This window comes from Bos taurus, chromosome 9 (assembly GCF_002263795.3).
Source record: "Bos taurus isolate L1 Dominette 01449 registration number 42190680 breed Hereford chromosome 9, ARS-UCD2.0, whole genome shotgun sequence".
Classification (NCBI taxonomy): Eukaryota; Metazoa; Chordata; class Mammalia; order Artiodactyla; family Bovidae; genus Bos; species Bos taurus.
The window spans coordinates 103272638-103293181 of NC_037336.1; positions in this window are offsets into that span (position 1 = coordinate 103272638).

Below are 20544 nucleotides of genomic sequence, written 5' to 3' on the forward strand. Positions count from 1 at the left end.
AGCGAGCTGAAGGAAGGAACGACACCGACAAGTGGCGAAATAAATAAATGAAGCGCCCGAGAAATAAGAGAGTCATAATTGAGAAGAAAGTGCTGGAATCCAGATAGAGTAAAATACAAAATTGACACAAATATTACCTTTAAAAGAAAAGTCAAAATTATCTTTATGAAGTCACCCATTACCTACATTCATAGTGGAAAAATACAATAACGACGATCAACCTTCGAGCAGTTGGTGTATGCAGAGTCCTGTGACAGGCGTGCAGTGAGGCAGGCTTGGGTCAAAAATCGAGGGAGTAAGTGTTCAGTAAATGATAATTTTTAAAATGGCCAAGGAAATGTTCAATAAAAATGTTAAAGCCAATATCTCTATATGCTTTAATAATTCTCTACAGCAGCATCATGACCAACGACATTTAAATTAATTCAACATGTTTAGTAAAATAAATTCCCCATTTGAAAATACTTTGGAAATTTTACTATGTGAATTACTGTCTCTGATTCTGGTGACATAGTCTTTCTTTCTTTTTTTTTTTGCTATCTTCTCCCACGTCCTTTCTACTTGAAAATCACCCCAGCTGTGTTTTCTGCACGTCTGTAAGTAGTTATCCATTAAAAGTTCATCAGACATTCACCCATTCCCCTAAGGATGAATTTGGTTACTTCCACAGACGTGCCTCAGCACGCGCCCCTATGCATGCTCCATGCAGACCTGCCCTGGGATGTGGATCAGGGTCACAGAGGCTGAGTCACAGAGTGGGAGTCGGTGAGTTCTGTGCACTTTCCGGAAAGTCTGGACCACAGTTGCTCTCACTAGTGGTGATGAAATTTACCATCACTGAACAGCTTCATCAGCCCTTGGCACACCCACACTTCTAGTCTTTTAACTTGTAAAACAAAAGGAGTAGACAAAAATGACCCCAAATTTCATAAAAGTGATTGATTTCCTTTTATTTTTAAAATAAAATTAATAATCTCAGAATTTTCATTACTACATACTGTGTTTACCTCTCAACTATATCATGAGATATATTTGAACAAATACTCATATATGGAGAATACACACACCACACACAGTTGACTCTTGAACAGCACAGGGGTTCGGTGCACCACCTCTCTGTGTGATCTAACACCTGCATATGCCCACAGGCAGCCCTCTGTATGCACAGTTCCTCCCTGTCTGTGGTTCTGCAGCCACAAATCCAACCAGCCATGGATCTTGTGCTTACCGTTGAAACAAACCCATGTGTACATGAACTCGCCCAGTTCAGGCCATGTTGTTCAGGGCATGTGCGTGTGTGTGTGCGTGTGTGTGTGCGTGCGTGTGTGTGTGTGTGCGTGTGTGTGTGTGTGTGCGCACGCGCGTGTGTGTGCGCGCGCGCGTGTGTGTGTGTGTGCGTGTGTGTGTGCGTGTGTGTGTGTGCGCGCGCAGCATTTCACTACTTTCATAGTAAAAGCACAAGAAACTCTGAGCACCGAGAGTGGTGCTATCAGCCAGTGAAGTTGACAGCAGTTGGTGTAAGGCGCGCCTGAGTGTCATAGTTATCTGTTACATTTTAACACTTTAATAAAAGAAAGGGCTCTTTCTCCCTTGCATCACAGCTGGCATGGTAGGGGTGGCAAACTTTACCCACGAAGTCATACTTGGTTGACCCCAGCCTGATGACCTGCAACTCCCCTGGGATCTACCGCAAGTGGTGACTCTGGAATATCCACCTTCTATCCTATGGTCCCACCACCTCTGAATCCCGATCTTCCTTCTGTCCACAGGGCAGAGTGTGGGGCATTAATTGCCGGCCTGCAATTGGTGAATGTTGCTCCCCTCACATTCCACTGGACAAATGTGTCTCATCATCCCAATTTCAAACATGGCTGTTCTGTGTGCTCAGAAAGTGGAACTCAGTGAGCACGTTAACCAGTTTCCACCATAGTGCTGTCCAAGGAGTCAAAACTTGCTGTGCTCTTTTTTCCAACTATGTGGAGATGCTCACAATGTTAGAATTCTGTTAATACTCTCCTTGATCATTACTTTCTTATTTCCTTCATAAATTTCCCAAGAATTGTCATACTACACCAAGCTCATGGAAGCCCATGGAGCTCCAAACCTCACACCAGTCAGAACGGCCACCATCAAAAAGTCTACAAACAGTAAATGCTAGAGAGGGCGTGGAGGAAAGGGACCCTCTTACTCTGTTGTGGGAACACACGCCTGCATGCTAAGTCGCTTCAGTCACGTCCGACTCTTTGACACCCAAGGCACTGCCGCCTGTCAGGCTCCTCTATTCATGGGATTCTCCAGGCAGGAAGACTGGAGCGGATTGTTACGCCCTCCTCCAAGGGGTCTTCCCAATTTAGGGATCAAACCCGCATCTCTTTCGTCTCCTGCACTGGCAGGCATGTCTTTTACCACCAGCGCCACCTGGGAAGCCCGAGGAAAGTACACGTAAGTATAATACGCACAGAAAAGGGTGTGGTAGATGCACACAACGAATACCACTCAGCTGTAAAAAAGGATGAAATAGCACCATTTGCAGCAATCAGGATGAACCCGGAGATTCTCATACTCAGTAAAATAAGTCAGACAGAGAAATACAAATACCGTGTGATGTGGCTTATACGTGGAATCTAAAACTATGATAAAAATGAACTGTTTACAAAATAGAAACAGACCCACCGACTTAGAGAAGGAATTTATAGTTACCAGAGGGGAAGGGTGGTGGCGTGGGGAGGGACAGATTAGGAGGTGGAGACGGGCAGGAAAACACTGCTACGTTCAAAACAGATAGCCAGCACAGGCCGACTGCAAACCTTAAATAAATAAGTAAACATCGATGTATAAAAAGGAAGATAAGGTATGTATATAAGATGGAATATTAATCGTAAAATAGAAGGAAATCCTGCCATTTGCAATAACATGGATGGACCTGGAGGACACCTTGTTTAGTGAAACGTCAGACGAAGAGCAACGCTGTGTGACTGCACTTCTGTGTGAATCTTTAAACAGAAATTCAGAGAAACAGACAGCATGTTGGTGGTTACCAGAGGCAGGCGGCGTGAGTGGGAGAAATGAATGAAGGGGGTCAGAAAAAAGGCAGCTCACACCTGGCCACTGTTTGACTCTGACTAGAGTTAGGCAATGGAATGAGCAGATTAGGGTCTTTCTTCAGCAAAGCACCTGCCTTTCAAATGATCTGTTTAAACAAACACAAGGCAAAATTATTGCAAAAACAAAAAATAACAGTCTGGGTTTCTAGAATATTATATGTGATGACTATCAAAAAAGATTTCTCATCATTAATACACTTGAAAATATAGAATGTCAAGATTACATATAATGAAATTTCAATAATTGGTTATAAAGTAGCAAGGCCAATTTATCCTTATTGTCATTACCACCAGAGCAATTGTCTGTATTACATACCTACCACGTATTATACGCAGTCCCTCCGTGGAGGGGCAGTGAGTCCTCAGATCTGATTTATTAAAGCAAACCCTAGACCAGATTATTCAGTTCTTTGAGGAGGAATTTGAAGACTGAAATTATATTCCCCATAATGAAATAAAATGACTGTCAGTTGAGTAAACAAAAGTTAACTCTTGAGTGGCTGCAACCCGAAAAAAAATAAAATAAAATTTTGGACAAATACGTAGTTGTGTGCACCGAGTGGCAGGAAATTAGAGAACTGATCAGACAGTTGAAGTTGAAGGCAGTTTTTCAAGGCCTGGCCAAGAAACGTGGAGTATGGTGATGGATGACGTAAGAAGCTCGGTCTTTCACAGCAATTAACATAATCAGGAATACTCACTATTGGCAACTATTAATAATAGGAAATCTGATGGCAGGAAGGATGGAATCCATTAAGCCCATTGTGGGAATCTGAGCATCTCAGCCAAGTCACTCTAGATTCAAAATCACACACAGATATTTTCCTTCAGGAGATCTCAGCCATGTGGGCACATTTCAAACTGCTTAAATAAATACAAACGTGGCCAAGTGTTCCCAGGTTCCACAGCTGTGCGGAGCAAAATTTAAAATGCCAGTAAATGCTAGCTTCAGTGGAAATGGATCCTTTTAAAATGAAAATCCCTCTGCTGTAGGAAAATTGCCTTTGATGGATTCCACATTATTAAACTTTCCGTGGAGTTTGGACAAAATTCTGATCTGGAATTCAAACAAAGAGGGCAACACGAAGGCCCACTCTGCGGCTCAGACTTCTTGCCATCTCGCCTCCGGGCTGGTCTCTTTACGGGGTTCTCAAAGTGCTAAGTTTGTTTTGCTATTTTTACCTACTAGGGAACCTTGTAATCGGCAGGGAGTGGGTGGCGAGGGGCAGTGGGCACAAGGCAAGTCAGATGGAGTCTCCTTAGAGCAGATGCCTTTCACATATTCTGTGGATCCACAAGGAGACTTCAGGAAATGCAACCTTCTGAAGGGCAGAAACGCCTGCCGGATCCAGCGGTCTGGAACAGCAGGTGCTGTAAAAGCCACGCCACATGCCAGCAGCCAGGCCGGGTCACAGCGTCACGCAGGACGGCGCTCACCCCCCACCCACTGCCAGAGACTTCTTCCGTCGTGAGCAGGGTGGCGCGCCCTCACTGAGCTCATGTGTCGGTTTGCTTGGAGGAGATAAGTCCCCCGGGGAAACACTTTCTGCAAAAGCCACATTCTGCCCAGCAGCATCGTCGTCACGGCCATGTCCTGGGCACACAGGGCCCCTGCTGCACACCGTGCTTCGGCCTGGTGGAGGGCCGCTTTCTCAGGAATCCTAGAGGGATAAAGGCACATGAACACAGAGAGGCTGCCGAGTCCACACCCTCACCCCCGGTCTTGCAGGTGTGAAGGAGGCCCTGGCTCGGGACGCTGCAGTGGCTCACAGGGGTTGTGGCCCCAGCACAGCCCCGGCCACGTGCAGAGGGAGCCTCCCAGGGGCTCAGGCCCAGCTGCCACGTCACAATACCCTTTGTGGTGCATGGTCCCGGAGACGTGGCTGCTCAAGCGAGGTACGCATAATACCCACCGCCAGGAGCACACAGAGCCCGAGGGGTGTGTGTGTGTGTGTGTACATGTGTGCATGCGTGTGTCCCAGAGACTGACGGAGATAGAGGGGGACTGAGAGGCTGCCCCACTCAGCAGGTGTCCGTGGCTCCAGGCCAGGTGAGGAGCACTCAGGGCCCACGGCTCCAAGAGGAACCCGCTCACCATATACACACAGGAGCCCTGCTGCCTGCTGTGGGTGCCGTTTCTGTGACCCCCTCCACCCTGCAGACCCCGGGACAGGCATTGTGCACAGCGTGGTGTGGTCAGCTCCATGGCCACGGTCAGCACAGACCTTCCCGGGGCAGAGAAAGGCTGGTGAGAAACCTGGCCACACGGCGGTGGACACTGTCTCACGCTTCTCGCCCGGCGTGCTCATCCTGCACAGGGGCCCTCCATGTGCCTGGATTTGAGGTGACACCTGACAACCAACGTGAAGTCCTCTGAAAGTTCAGAGGTGCTGCTGGAACACAAGGAGCCGGGTCCTCACACAACGGCGGCTGGCAGAAACCCCACCGACCCTCACCTTCCTTCCTCTCGACCTCTTACCTGTCGGGGCTCCCGTCAGTCCCAGCCCAAACTTCACTCTCATCGCCTGGTCCCGTTGCTGTTTGCTTGTTCTAACAAGGCCGACACTGCCAGTTCCTTCTTGGTTCCACAGGCACTCTGATGCTTCTTATCCTCATCTCAACCCCTGCTTCCCGACCCCAAGAATCAGAAACATGCAACGAGAGACACGAGCCAGCAAGCAGGCACAAGGAGGGGGACTGGGCCCAGGGAAGCGCTCGCTCCTGCCCAGAGCCGTGAGGAAACCCTGGCTTTGAGCTGGGCCCTGAGAACTGAGACACGAACACAAGAGGCAATGAGGAAGAGGGACGAGAAGGGCCAGGGTGTGGAGGGGGCAGTTCCAGAAGGTTCCAGAGACAGAGAACATCTAGCATCTCCCAGGCAAACAGTCGCTGTGGCGACGGCATGAAGAAGCCGGTGCAGAGCGGGCAGAGTGCCGACCTCCAGGCCAGCGGCCATGCGGTGTCTACAGGGCCACATGACCACGCCGGAACTCGGGAGGAATTGGATTTCAACAATTAAGATAAAAGCTCTTTAAAATTACGCTGGCACAACGTACTACTCTTCAACAAGTTGAACATTTTCTGAGATTTCACCGTGTTGAGCATTAGATGCCACGCCTTAGACTCTACGGTCCAAGGGGTCAACCATGCGCACTGAGTGCTGTAACAGGACCAGCCCCTGCTCACCAGCCACCTTCATCTCTGAGGAGCTTCATCGCTTTAGTAGAGTTCAGGGAGCAGTCAGTCTATGCTTGGTGAAGTTAGAAGGTGGAGACATGCAGAAGGGAAAGACGGGGCTCTGAAGAGTCCCCCAGGCCAACCAGGGAGACCACCATTCTGAAATAGAAAACCAAACAGCCTTCCGGGCCAGACAAGGGTCAGAAACACGCCAGGGCAGCTGAGGGCAGGAGGGGCGAGGGGGCGGGAGGCTCATGCAGGAAGATGGGAAGCGCCTCAGGGAAGGCCTTGGACTTGACCTGACGATAGACGGAATCCCATCTCCACCCCAGTCAGTATCGCCTCAAGGCCGTGCAAGTCTGTGTGGGATGTAACCTGTTATGACCTTTCACCCCAGACAACCCCATGCTCTGTCATCACCAGAAAATACTGGCCTCGGCTTCTCCCTGAAGAGCAGGTCATCAGACAGCGACTCCTCCAACACACATTCCAGACACAGCGTGTCCAGTCAACCCGGTTTCCTTTCTCCCAAAACTGTATCCAAATCCTACTCTTCCTCTGAATAAATTACAATGTCAGTGGAAAACACAATCATTCTTCAGTCCAGTCGCTCAGTCGTGTCTGGCACTTTGAGACCCCATGGGCTGCAGCATGCCAGGCCTCCCTGTCCATCACCAACTCCTGGAGTTTACTCAAACCCATGTCCATTGAGTCGGTGATGCCATCCAACCATCTCATCCTCTGTCGCCCTCTTCTCCTCCTGCCTTCAATCTTTCCCAACATCAGGGGCTTTTCCAGTGAGTCAGCTCTTCACATCAGGTGGCCAAAGTATTGGAGTTTCAGTTTCAGCATCAGTCCTTCCAACAAATATTCAGGGTTGATTTCCTTTATTGACTGGTTGGATCTCCTTGCAGTCCAAGGGACTCTCAAGACTCTTCTCCAACACCACAGTTCAAAAGCATTAATTTCTTGTGTGCTCAGCTTTCTTTCTGGTCCAACCCTCATATCCATCCATGGCTACTAGAAAAACTTTGACTATATGGACTATAGCTTTGACTATATGGACCTTTGTCGGAAAAGTAATGTCTGCATTTTAACATGCTCTCTAGGTTGGTCATAGCTTTACTTCCAAGAGCAAGTGTCTTTTAATTTCATGGCTGCAGTCACCATTTGCAGTGATTTTGGAGCCCAAGAAAATAAAGTCTGTCACTATTTCCATTGTTTCCATTGTCACAGAGACTAACGAAACATTTAAGTGTTTTAATTAATGACTTTTCAGCATCCTTAAGGGAAGGGTCCTGGATATTATGTCTCCATGGACAGAACTTGAAACTCCTGTTAACAAGAGAATCGAGTTATTTAGAAAGAGACTATGGACACTGACATATGGGGCTTTGAACTTCACTGTGAGAAGGACCTGGAAGCCCATGATCAGAGGTGGGAGCTGAGGTGTGCAGACACGAGGCCTGGGACACCAAGCCCTGGAACATGAAGCCCTGGGACACCAAGCCCTGGGACACCTCACAGGCTCCCTCTGGACCCAGGGCAGTAGGACATGGATGCTGCAATTCCAGTTGCGTTATTGCATCTCTGCCCGCCTCCTGAGTGACCACATGAGTGAGTGAAGTTGCTCAGTCGTGTCCAACTCTTTGCAACCCCATGGACTGTAGCCTACCAGGCTCCTCAGTCCATGGGATTTTCCAGCCAAGAGTACTGGAGTGGGTTGCCATTTCCTTCTCCAGGGGATCTTCCCGACCCAGGGGTCGAACCTGGGTCTCCCACATTGTAGGCAGACACTTTACCATCTGAGCTACTAGGGAAGCCCATAGGACACCAGAAACTATGTTATCAGCTCATGACTTCAAGTCCCAAGTCTTAGTTGAGGATGCTCTCCCTCTCTGGTCACTTCTCAGCAGAAAAAGGACGTCCAGATTCCTCTTTGCCCTGAAATCTGGCAAAGTTGCCTCACCTGGTGGTTCTCAGCCTTGAGCAGATTGGAGGCCCCAGGGGGCTCCTTGAACAGACCAAGGCCCCGCCTTCTGATGCAGGTCAGGGTCGGCGTCTCTGCCAAGCCCCAGGAGATGCTGATGCCACCTCCTGGGGACCAAGTTCTGGGGACCGCTGTGTCCACTCAGCAAACAAGGTGATGTGCTGCCGGGATGGACCCCACTCCAGGGATGGACGCCACTCCAGGGATGGATACCACTCCAGGCCCTCCCAGTGGCCACCAGCGAGCCCTGGGCTCCTCTGCCCCGCGGGCGGGGACAGCACCTCCATTCAGCTGCACATGCAAGGCGGGCGACCGCAGGCTTTCGGAAGAGCAGAGGGTAGGGGCTGTGCTCCTTTGTGGCTGGATGTTACATGGCGGCATCTCAGGACCCCGGTTGCACTACTTGCCTGAGACCCCCGTCTCCATTCTGATTCACTCAAGTTTTCTCCATTGACAGCAAATCAGACTCGGAATGTTTTGAAAAGCTCTGAGGCAGGTCACAGAATCCAAAAAGCAAGGCCCAGGATCAGACCCCGGAGCCCTCAGGCTGCTGGAGCCCAGGTCACAGCAGGGCCTCCAGGAGCACCTGGGGGCCTCGCCCTGTTTGCTGGCTGGGAACTCTGGGGGCTGGCTTCCAGGGGAGAGCACTGGCTTCCAGGGGAGAGCGCTGGCTTCCAAGGGAGAGCGTCGGCAGGCCTCACGTGTGGGCCTGCAGGAGGCCTTAGCAGAGGTCACTGCCCCACCAGGTCCTGCTCCAGGGTCAGCTGTAATCCGGGCCCATGTGCTATGGGCTAGACGCCTGCCCAGAGCACAACAGTCTGCCGTGAACTGAGTTACCAGTGCTGAGGGAGCTGAGACCTGACCCTTCAAGGGTCCGCCTAGCACCCTGCTAATTCACGCAGCACAAGAGGGAAAACTGAATTTTTGGTTGCTAAAAAAAGGTCAGTGTAGAAAAAAGTGGGAATTCAGTCCAATCACGTAGCATCTATGATAAGGCCCCTTCCTCATCTGTCACTGCTTGCAGAGACCTGCCATGCGTCTCAGGCTGCAGCCCGAGGGACCCCAGGGACTGTCCACACTGTGGCTAAGCCAGCCTGTCCTTCACAGGCTCTCTCTGTAGCCAACCCTGCGTCCTTTCACACACGAAGTCTTTTTGAACAACTAACCATGGTTTTCATGTGGATTGAATGAAATAGCTCCTGGGAAGCACTTGGAGTTTGCCAGCTGACACATATGCACACTGAAACCCATCGTGTATTTCCTCACTCAGCTGGTATGTGCCGGGTCCCAGGACACCTGTGGGCGTTGGCCACACCTGGTCACAGGTGCTGCACATGGTCTCCCCTCTGGGGCCCAGCACCACCTGACTGCTGGCCTCTGACACGGACACATGGAGGAGGAATCACGTGCTCTGTCTGGGGATGAGCCGCTTGCATCTGCTTCTTGCACAGAATGCAGGACGGGTGGGAGTCAGGTTTGTCCTCTAGCTCTCCTCTGCGTGACTACACACCGGGGATCCATCCGTCCTCTCGGTTACAGGCATCGGTGGTTGTCAGTCTGAGTCTGTTACAAAGAAAGCTGTTGTGAACATTGTTGAGTGTGTCTCATGGACCCAGTGACTCATTTCTTGTTGTCACACTTAGGACTGTGGGTCCGAGGGTGGGCATACTGTAAAAGTGGTGATTACAGCTGCGATGGTCAGACCACTGTCTATTCCCACAACCTTGGTGGGAGGTGCTGCGACGGCTCCACCAGGAACAGCATCCTCAGCTTCCTGGGTCTCTGATACTCAGTGAATGTGAGCTCTCCCTCGTTGCAGGCTTGATTCACATCTTCTCAACAACCGGGGATCTTGACCACATCCCCGTGCTCAGGACTCCAGGGTCCTCTTCTCTGCAGCTCCCCTGAGATCTCCTCTCAGCTGTTAAGTTGGCTTCTCTCTTGCTGGTTGGTTGTAGGGATTCTTTACTGTGTACACCAATGGAAGTCTCCCATCTTTTCACATTCTTAATGCTGTCATTTGACAAATAGACATTCTTGATTTTGATGATACCAGTTTTTAGATTATTTTTATCTCTTTTTTTGGTATTTTTGGGTCCTCCTATGAAATCTTTAGAAACAGATGGGGAAACAGTGGAAACAGTGTCAGACTTTATTTCTGGGGGGCTCCAAAATCACTGCAGATGGTGACTGCAGCCATGAAATTAAAAGACGCTTGCTCCTTGGAAGAAAAGCTATGACCAACCTAGACAGCATATTAGAAAGCAGAGACTTAGCCAACAAAGGTCCATTTAGTCAAAGCTATGGTTTTTCCTATGGTCATGTATGGATGTGAGAGTTGGACTATAAAGAAAGCTGAGTGCAGAAGAATTGATGCTTTTGAACTGTGGTGTTGGAGAAGACTCCTGAGAGTCCCTTGGACTGCAAGGAGATCCAACTAGTCCATCCTAAAGGAAATCAGTTCTGAACATTCATTGGAAGGACTGATGCTGAAGCTGAAACTCCAATACTTTGGCCACCTGATGAGAAGAATTGACTCATTGGAAAAGACCCTGATGCTGGGAAAGATTGAGGGCAGGAGGAGAAGGGGACGACAGAGGATGAGATGGTTGGATGGCATCACTGACTTGATGGACATGAGTTTGGGTAAACTCCGGGAGTTGGTGATGGACAGGGAGGCCTGGCATGCCGCGGTTCATGGGGTCTCAAAGTGCCAGACAAGACTGAGCAACTGAACTGAACTGAAGAAATCTTTGCCTTTTGAAGACCATGAAGATATTTGCAAGAAGAATTCCTAGAAGGTGGTTAAATCTGACTTGACAAATATGTGAGGGAGTAGTGGGAGACAAATCAAGTAAGGTGTCTTCTTTCCACTTCACTTATTTGCTCCCTCGCTCTTCCAATTAATTAATCACAGGAGAAATACTGGTCTAAAGGATGGCGGCACCCTGGGGTAGGAACCAGAGGGTTGAGGTGGACATGGAGCTGGCGTGGGTGAGGGGACAGAGAAGTAAGAGCAGAGTCTCTCTCATCTGAGGAAGAGAAGCAACTGCACACAGAGGTTCCCCAGGAAAAGCAGGCTGTCTGCATGCCCAAGGTGCCAACTTTAAGGAGATGATTTATGCAGGTCTCATAGAAAAAACGCTCAACCAAAGGACATGGGTTCAAGTAACTTCTCCAGCCTGGCATAAACAACCACGCCTCCCGCCAAGATCACACAGCCAGGCCAGGCCATGACATTCCAATGCGGACGCGTCATGGTGATCGGCCCAGGCTCAGGATTTATACCAAATTCTGCCTCTGAACTTTATTTTGCTTTTCTCTCCAAATCCCAGAGAATGCATTCTACTCTGATTGTTTTGTTGTAAGAGGAATGACTTGGATTTCTGGTGAGGAAAATTTGAACAGACAGTTAATTTTACTAAAAAGTTTCTGCGTTAATCATGGTACACATTCCAGTACAGAGTGAACAAGTGATTGTCCTTTTCATTAGATCAAAGTCAAATTGCCCCTGTTGTCAGATCCTTCACACACAAAAACCATAGATGATACATGAATAAAGGGATCTTAGGGCATTTTAATATTGTCTTTGGGAAAATACAAGACACTTCAAATCAAAATTGTTTTTTCTCTTTTCTTATTTTTCACTAATAACATTTATCAGAAAAGAAAGACCCACAGTGACATTAAATATCTTTTAAAATATTAAAAATATACACTATCAATGCATCCCCACCTTTTTAAATTTAAAATAGAGATTTTTTTCATATCACATTAGACTGCAGCAAAGACATAAGATGTTCATCTCTTCCCTGCCTTCGCTCCTCCCCCATGTCCCCACTTCTCAGGACTAAGATTCTCTCTCACACTTTTTCCCACTGAAAGACCTGGTTTTAATCCTGACGCCGCTGCTGTCCGCTCTTGCAGCTCACCTTAAGCGGATCCCGTGGTGCAGCATGGGCGTGGGTCTGAGTCTGCAGGTGATCTACGTGCTCCCTGACTGTTCCTCACATGCCCTCCCACGTCACCAGCCTGCGCTTGAGTCCCTGTGCTTCTCTTCTTCCCAAACCATCTTCCTGTCAAAAGTGTCCCATTTCACCCCTTCTCTCATTTCACCCATCAGGGCCTCCCCCATGTGCCAAGAGAGAGCCCCCTGGAGCCCCCGTTCTGTACCCCACTGCTGCTGCACTTAGCCTCCCAATTCTTCTCACCTGCTCGTCGGAGTCACTGAATTTGCTCACTCTCTGCCTCTCGGCCCGGACCTCGGCCACATTCCTGGATAAATGAGTCCACAGGGACAGGCACCCAAGACTGGTCCTCCTGGCTCAGCTGGCTTGCCGGTCCCCAGCAACCCTCAGCCTCTCTTCTTGCAGACATGCCCGGACCTTGGGGTCACCCAGAACTTCACCTGCATGGTCACGAGCTGAAGACCTGGCTACCTGGTGACAGCTTCCTCTTTCCTCCCAACATATCTAATGGCTTCATCCCATTGGCTCCTGAGAATGCAGCCATGGCCCAGTTGAAGAGCCAGGGCTCACCAGAGGAGCAGAGTCAATGGGAGAGTAATCTATCCATCCACCCATCCATCTATCCATCTGCCTCCCTATCTATCCATCCATCTGTCTATCCATCCATTTATCTATGTCTCTATCCATCCATTCTTGAATCTATTCATCCATCTGTCTATCTATCCACCCATCCATCTATCCATCCATCTGTCCATCCATCTATCCACCCACCCATCCATCCATTCATCCACCCATCCATCTATCCATCCATCCGTCTAACCAGTTTGTGTATACATTCTTAGTCACTCAGTCATGTCCAGCTCTTTGTGACCCTTTGGACTGTAGCCTGCCAGGCTCTTCTGTCCATGGGATTTTTCAAGCAAAAGTGTGTTACCATTTCCTTTTCCAGGAGATCTTTCCTATTTAGGAATCAAATATGCATCTCCTGAGTCTCCTCCATTGCAGGTGGATTCTTCACCCACTGAACCATCAGGGAAGCCCTATCTATCCAGAGAGGTTTATCTTAAGGAATCGGCTTACAAAATTGTGAGGGCTGACAAGTCTGACATCTGGGGCAGGCCTGCAGACTAGAGACCCAGGGAAATCCTGGTGTTGCGGTCTTGAGTCCTAGAGACTCAGGCAAGGTATCCATGTTCCTATCTGGAGGCAGAATTCCTTCCTCCTGGTGAATATCAGATTTTTCTCATAGTGTCTTCAACTTCCTGGATGAGGACCACCCACACTGTGCAGGGGCATCTGCTTCGCTCAAAGGGAACTGATCTAAATGCCAGTCTCATATAACAAGAACTTCACAGCTACCCTCGATGGAGGCTTGACTCCATGCTGGGCACTGTAGTCCAGCCAAATGGGCTCTGAAATTCACCAGCCACCTGTGCTGTGTTCTCATCAGTTATTATCCACCTGAAACTGAGGTCCTATCCTTCTTTCCAATGCCCCAAATAACATTCTCCCTGACTCTTCATCTCATCCACTTGGAGAAAATCCAGCCTGAGATGAACCTGCTTTTTTTGCCTACATCTGAGCAAACATGCTCCTGGAGAAAACCCACAGCACAGGGAGGATCACACAGACCCAGCCCCAGTGCTCCCGGGCCTCCCTGACCTCGTTCCCGCCTTCCAGGCTCCTCACCTCCACTCTCTGCACTAAGCCCCCTCACTGCCTCGGAAACACAGGATCACAGAGCCCCCTTCTCAGAACCCAGCTCCCACGTCCCCCCCACCCCGATTCCCAGCCAAGCTCCCTTCGGCCACACGGGCACCTGCTCGCCTGCTGCTGCCCCCTGCCCCCACGCACTCCTCAGACCCCCCATGGCTCTGCCAGGTCCCCAGGGAGGAGCTCCGGTCGACTCCTGTTGCTCTCCACGGGTGCACACCCTGGGGTCCGCATCAGTGCTCGCTGCAGAGCCTCCCCCGACGTCTCTCAGGACTCTCCTCGGGCACTGGGACCCCCCCTCCTCCTTGTCCGGTGGCTGTTCTGTTCCTCTGTTTCCCCAGCTTCTCTAGCGCTGCTTCTCCTTCAACGCCTCAAAGTGTCTGCACTCCTTGCAGTTCCATCGGGCACTGGGGTCCTCAATCCTGTGAACCCCTTCATCCAGGCTGCAATGCAAACACCGTCCTGTCGATGAGTAAAAACACATTCTCCCAAATCTTTCTTGAGCATCAAAACAGACCGGATCTTCTTCTAAAATAGAAGAAAACGTCTAGCAAAACCAAACAGAAGTGAAAACCCCACAGCTGTCCTGCACAGGTTCACTTTAGGACCACGATGGATGAGCCATCACAGCAAAAGGGGGACAAGAGGTGGTCCCGCTCAGGGCAGGCCAGGGCTCCCAGAGCCACCGAGCCGTGCTGCGGCCACTCCCCACTGTCCACTGCAGTCTTAGATTTGGGGGAACACTCAGCAAGGCCTGGGCTTCATCCCCTTTGTCAGTGAGACGGGGAGAGTGCCTCCCTCATCCGAGGGAAGGGAGGACATGGACGGTGCTCAGAGGACGGCAGCCTGTGTTGCAGCCAGTGGAGACGAGCGCCTTCCTGAGGACTGCCGGGTCGGCCCGACAGGGAGTGTCCCAAAGGACCCCGCCCTGCTGGTGTGACCCGCCAGGCCGCTGCGCCTGCAGCCAAGGCCCAGGAGTGCCCCTGGGGTGGGGCCTCAGGGGATGAATGCCCAGCACCGCACACCTCAGAGCAGTTCTGCAACCAGGAGGCAAAATGGGAGCCACATGCCAGCATGCAGCTGCTTACATCTGGGATTTTCAATTTTATAATTACACACATCAGGTATTTCAGCAACATCTGAACGGGAGTAAAATTGTAGTCAGGTGTCACAGATGTGCTACAGAAGAGAATGCACAAGTCTTCAAGGCAAGAATGAGGTGGGGCAGATGGAGATACCTGTGGGGCACTGCAGCCTCCTATGAGCCCAGGTGGGATGGGCAGCTAAAGCCCCCTCCCTACAGGGTGGGGGCCGGATGTGCTGTGCTCTGTCACTCAGTCCTATCCAACTCTTTGTGACCCCATGGACTGTACCCCGCCAGGCTCCTCTGTCCATGGGGATTCTCCAGGCAAGTATGTTCGAGTGGATTGTCATTCTCTTCTCCAGGGGATCTTCCCAACCCAGGGATTGAACCCTGGTCTCCCGCCTTGCAAGCGGATTCTTTACCATCTGAGCCGCCAGAGAAGCCCAAGTAAACTGGAGTGGGTACCCTATCCCTTCTCCAGGGGATCTTCCTGACCTAGGAATGGAACTGGAGTCTCCCGCATTACAGGCAGATTCTTTACCAACTGAGCTATCAGGGAAGCCCAAGAATACTGGAGTGAGTAGCCTATGCCTTCTCCAGGGGACCTTCCCGACCCAGGAATGGAACTGGGGTCTCCCGCATTGCAGGTGGATTTTTTACCAGCTGAGCCAGGGGGCGGGAGGGTCTGTACCCAACACTAAGGAGGAGGAAGCTGCAGGGCTGTCAGGACTCTGGACGTGTGCTCAGGCCTGTCCGTGCTCGCTCCTGCAGGGACGGGGCAGCAGACTGAACTCACTCCTCTCCTGGGGAAAGTCAGGTGACTTTGTCTACAGCCAAGATCACAGCCCAGAGCACTCTGCAAGCAGCACCGGAGCAGACCGCAGGGGAATAAGCGGCCAAATCAGAGAAGGACCCGCGCGGCAGAGGCCGGCAGGCCGTGGGGTTGTGCCCGTCCAGAGGCCTGGACGCTGGCCAGGGAAGGTCCCAGGCCAGCCCGGCACCGGAAGTGACGCAGGCCTTCGTGCTCATCCAGGCCAGTGCGGCCAGGCCTGCGCCCGGGGTCCCGGGTGGCACAGGGAGCGGGGCGGAAGGCAGGCGGCCCCCAGCCCCGCCGGCTCTGGCCCAGCAGTGGGGGCTCGCCGTGCGGACAATGGAAGGAGCCAGCCAGACTGGAGGTGGTTCTCCGTCCGAACCACGTGGAAGACCTCCTAAGCCCAGCGGAAACTGGATCTGGGCTCAGATCCTTCGCGGATGGAGCAGTGTGGCGTCTCCGCTTGGGGAGTAAAGCCTCTTACAGGTTAAATGATGCTTGAAATAGTCACCCAATGCCACAGATTTAAGTTATCCAAACACATGGATCAAATTTTCCTCAGAATTACCATGCTTCAAAAACTGAGCAGAAAAATGCCTGGCAAGACTACGTTTGAAATCACTTTTCCAGATGCTTTGTGTTTAATTAGAAATGTTTGCTGAATCCAGAAAAGTCTATGGGCTCACCCCTGTCAACCAGATTGACCAGAGTTGTTCTCACACAAATCTGAGCAGTGTTGCTACCATCATTCTGCAGTGACAAAAATTCCATGGACTGTAAGAATTTCAAATGATACCTTTGTCACATTTTCCCCTTTTCTTTCACAATTAAATAACTTCATAGATGGCTGGATGGCATCACTGACTTGATGGACATGAGTCTGAGTGAACTCCGGGAGTTGGTGATGGACAGGGAGGCCTGGCGTGCTGCGATTCATGGGGTTGCAAAGAGTCAGACACGACTGAGTGACTGAACTGAACTGAACTAAATGCTGAAGCTGAAACTTCCAATACTTTGACCATTTGATGCAAAGAGCCAACTCATTGGAAAATACCCTGATTCTGGGAAAGACTGAAGGCAACAGGAGAAGGGGGTGGCAGAGGATGAGATGGCTAGATAGCATCACTGACTCAATGGACATGAATTTGAGCAAACTCTGAAGATAGTGGAGGACAGAGGATGGGCTGTGCTGTCATCCGTGGGGTTGCAAAGAGTCAGACCCTACTTAGCCACTGAACAACAAGGGAAGGAAAAGTCTGTTACTGGAACTTATTTGTAAGGTTCTAATTTTTAAACGAGGATTTTCAAGTATTATTTTGTAATCAGTTATAAATTTAAACTTATCCAAATTGATGTGGAAAAACCCTGTGTGCATCAGATCTTCCACCTTGACCCCAGGTGTGGTCACTATCTGGGTCCGTGTCTAAATGGTGACTCTTCTGTACAAACCTACCAGGAACACTCGTGGGTGCGGATGCGTGGGTGGAGCCACCTGTTTGTGCACATGCAGACAGATAGGTGCACGGAGTGTGTGCACACACGTCTGTGAGGACATCCTAAAACGCAGGACGTTACGTAAGTGTGTTGAGCTTAACTGCGGGAAGCTCAGTAGCCAGCACCCACTGGTGTGTGCAGAGTGGTGACAGCACCCCCCACTGGATGCTCCCAGGATGACCCAGTCTCTGGGCTGTGGTGACCTCAGCTCCCAGAGACACTCCCAGCAAAAGTGTCCTGTGAGGGTAGCTGTGAGCAAGGCCCTGGGCCCTGCAGCGTTTGCTGGATGGTTTAATTGTTTCCTGTTACTTAAGTGAAGTATAGCCAATTTACAACATCGTGTTAGTTTCAGGTGTACAGCATAGGGATTCAACATTTTCATAGATTTCCCTGGTGGCTCAGACGGTAAAAGCGTCTGCCTACAACACGGGAGACCTGGGTTTGATCCCTGGGTTGGGAAGATCCCCTGGAGAAGGAAATGGCAACCCATTCCAGGAGTCTTGCCTGGAAAATCCCATGGATGGAGGTGCCTGGTGGGCTACAGTCCATAGGGTCGCAAAGAGTCAGACACAACTGAGCGACTTCACTTTCTTTCACTCTCATACTGCATTTAAATTTATTACTAAATAATAGCTGTTTCCTGTGCTTTGCTGCTGCTGCTGCTGCTAAGTCGCTTCAGTCGTGTCCAACTCTGTGCGACCCCATAGACGGCAGCCCACCAGGCTCCCCCGTCCCTGGGATTTTCCAGGCAAGAACACTGGAGTGGGTTGTCATTTCCTTCTCCAATGCATGAAAGTGAAAAGTGAAAGTGAAGTCACTCAGTCGTGTCCGACTCTTAGCGACCCCATGGACTGCAACCCACCAGGCTCCTCCGTCCATGGGATTTTCCAGGCAAGAGCGCTGGAGTGGGTTCCCCTTGCCTTCCCTGAGCCTGTGCTGTGCGATGTATTCTTACTGCTTATCTACTTTATGCACCATAGTCTGCGATTCTTATGCACTACCCCATCTCCCCGTCTCACCCCTCTGGTAACCACTAGTTTGTTCTCTATATCTGGGAGCCTTTTTCTTTTTTTTTAATTTATTTATTTTGATTGGAGGACAATTACTTTACAACATTGCGATGGATTTTGCCATGCATCAGTGTGAATCAGCCGTAAGTGTACAGGTGTCCCCTCCGTCCTGAACCCCCCCCCACCTACCTTGCCGGCCTACCCCCCAGGTTGTCACCGAGGACCAGCTCTGGGTGCCACGCTTCACACGTCAGACTCGCGCTGGCTATCTGTTTTACATGTGGTGGCGCATATATTTCAATGCTCTTCTCACAAATGCTCTTCTCCACCCTGTCCTTCTCCCACTGAGCCCCAAGTTCTGTTCTTTACCTCTGCATCTCCTTTCCTGCCCTAGACATAGGATCGTTGGTACTATCTTTTTAGATTCCATATATATGCATTGATATACAGTATTTGTGTTTCTCTTTCTGACTTACTTCACTCTGTATAATAGGCTCTGGGTTCATCCACCTCATTAGAACTGACTCAGTCATATACTTTTTTATTTCCAGATTTCACACATAAGTGATATTATACAGCATTTGTCTTTCTCTGATTTCACTAAGCAAAATACCCTCTAGGTTCATCCATGATGTTGTAAGTAGCAGAATTTGTTCTTTTTTAAGGCTGAGTAATATTTCATTGTGGGGTCTGAGGCGGTGCTGGTGGTAAGGAACCCTCCTGCCAGTGCAGGAGACATAAGAGACACAGGTTCCATCCTTGGGTCCAGACAATCCCCTGGAGGAGGAAATGGCAACCCACTCCAGTATTCTTGCCTGGAGAATGCCATGGACAGAGACGCCTGGTGGGCTACAGTCCATGGGGTCGCAAAGACTCAGACACGACTGAAATGACTTAGCACATATACATGCAATATTCTATTGTATATATGTACCAACCACATCTTTTTCCATTTATCTGTTGATGGACACTTAGGTTGCTCCCGTATCTTAACTTTTGCAAATGATGTTGCTATGAACATTGGGGTGCATGTTTATTTCTGAACTAATTTTTGTTTCTTTCAGATACATACCCTGACTGGAATTGCTAGATCATACAGTAGCTCTAGTCTTAGCTTCTTGAGGAAATTTCACAGTGGTTTCCACTGTGGCTGCACTAATTTACATTCCCATTAACAGTTTGTGAGGGTTCTCTTTTCTCCACATCCTCACCAACATTTGTTATTTGTGGTCTTTCTGATGATGGCCATAGGTATGAGGTGATACCTCATTGTGGTTTTGATCTGCATTTCTCTGATAATTAACAAAGCTGAGCATCTTTTCATTTGCCTGTTGGCCATCAGTATGTCTTCTTTGGGACAGTATCTACTCAGGTCTTCTGCTCAATTTAAATCAGATTATTTTCTTGATTTTGCATTATATGAGCTGTTTATATAGTGTGGATATTAACCCCTTATTGGTCATATTATTTGCAAATATTTTCTCCCATTCAGTGGGTTGTCTTTTCTTTTTCTCTATAAGTTTGATTAGGTCCCATTTGTTTATTTTGGCTTTTGTTTCCTTTGCTTTAGGACACAGATCCAAAGAAATAATGTTACAATTTATTCAGTGAGTGTTCTGCTTATGTTCCTTCCAGGATTTTTATGGTTTCAGGTCTTACATTTAGGTCTTTAATCCATTTTGAGTTTATTTTTGTATATGGTGCTAGAGAATATTCTCATTCTTTTACATGGAGCTGTCCAGTTTTCCCAGCACCACCTATTAAAGAAACCATCTTTCCTTCATTGTATATTGTTGCTTGCTTTGCTGTAGATTAATTGACCATAAATGCACAGATTTATTTCTGGGCTCTCTCACCTATTATATTGATCTATGTATCTGTTTGGGGCGGGGGGAGGGGGGAACAGTGCCTTACTGTTTTGAATATTGTAGCTTTGTAGTATAGTCTGAAGTCAGAGAGGGTGATGTCTCTAGCTTTGTTTTTTGGTTTTTCTTTCTTCAAGATTGTTTTCACAATTCAGGGCCTTTTGTGATTACATATAACTTTTTTTTTTTTACACTTGTTTTTTTTTTTGAATTTCTTTTTAAATTTTATTTTATTTTTAAACTTTACAATATTGTATTGGTTTTGCCAAATATAAGATTATTTGTTCTAGTTCTGTTTGTCATGGGTATTTTGATAGGGGATTAAGTA